This window comes from Sinocyclocheilus anshuiensis, unplaced genomic scaffold (genome assembly GCF_001515605.1).
Source record: "Sinocyclocheilus anshuiensis isolate Anshui unplaced genomic scaffold, SAMN03320099.WGS_v1.1 scaffold437, whole genome shotgun sequence".
Taxonomy (NCBI): Eukaryota; Metazoa; Chordata; class Actinopteri; order Cypriniformes; family Cyprinidae; genus Sinocyclocheilus; species Sinocyclocheilus anshuiensis.
Window position 1 is genome coordinate 2071000 of NW_015539902.1, and position 1075 is coordinate 2072074.

Consider the following 1075-nt stretch of genomic DNA (forward strand, 5'->3'; position numbering starts at 1 on the left):
ATTTTTTTTTTTTTTTTTTTTTTTTGCAAGATTGTACATGATTTAAAACATTTTTCAGGGGTTAACCATAATAGGAGAGCACTTTTAGGAGAAAGGACTAACTAATAAAAAAGGCAGTGAGAACATGTTGAGAACATAAACCAGCTGTTTCACTATGAACTGGTTTAAGGTCAGTAAAGCGCCGGTTGGGTAGTGGCCAACAGTTTCTGATTAATCTATTTTGGGTCAATATCAGCACGTGATTTCGCTGGCTGTAGAACAGCACGTTAACTGCCTGCAGCTGGATTTGATGTGTCCCAAAAGCTCAAAATTTTGATCTTTTGGAATGGAGTGCAATATCCTCAGTGACTGAATGCTCTGGTGCATTTTAGTCATGGAGAACTAAGAAAGAGGAATAGACAGACACTCAGAAAGAATGGAAGACAGAGAGACTCTTGACTCTTCAGAGAGAGAGAGAAGCAAGAGTAATCACTGGGGTTTAAGGCTCATATTATAACCCGAGAGAAACTCTGGACTGGGAAGAAGTTTAAACCTCTTTGCATTAGTCTATCAACTGCAGGATTAGAGATAGTTTGACCTGGTCAAAAGCGCACAAACTCCTCCTAATCGTACTCAAACTTTCCTCAGAAACCAAATAGTAATGTGTTTCTTGGGGGGAAAAAAGTGAATAAATAAACACTTCCTGGTGAGTTGCATGCTCCTTCAACAGCATGTATCATGCCATTTCTCTTTCTCAATGCTGTCTCAATCAGAGTCCAAAATTAGCATTGGCCAAGCGCCAGATGTGAGTAAAAATTGGTTTTGGTGAGTAAATAAAAAACATTATTCGCTCGTTGGCAGGTAATATTATTAGAAACTGCAGTATAGCACATGATTTATATGTATAGTCATATCCTCACTGATGTAAGTGATGTGAGCGAATCAATTTAAACCTATACAAACTTTATTAAAAAAAAGTGCATGTCTTCAGATGACTTGTACTTCAGTGAAAAACCTTGGAAAAATCTAGGAGTCTTCAGAACTCAATGTGGTGACACGTGAGAGGAATATTTCTTGCATTACATCATAAAATATA

At 37.4% G+C, this 1075-nt stretch overlaps 1 protein-coding gene across 2 annotated transcripts in view; it reads right to left on the reverse strand.

Annotated features, from left to right (window-relative positions):
- dclk1a (doublecortin-like kinase 1a) overlaps nucleotides 1-1075 on the reverse strand; it is a 62080-nt gene that overhangs the window by 12482 nt on the left and 48523 nt on the right. The window lies entirely within an intron of this gene.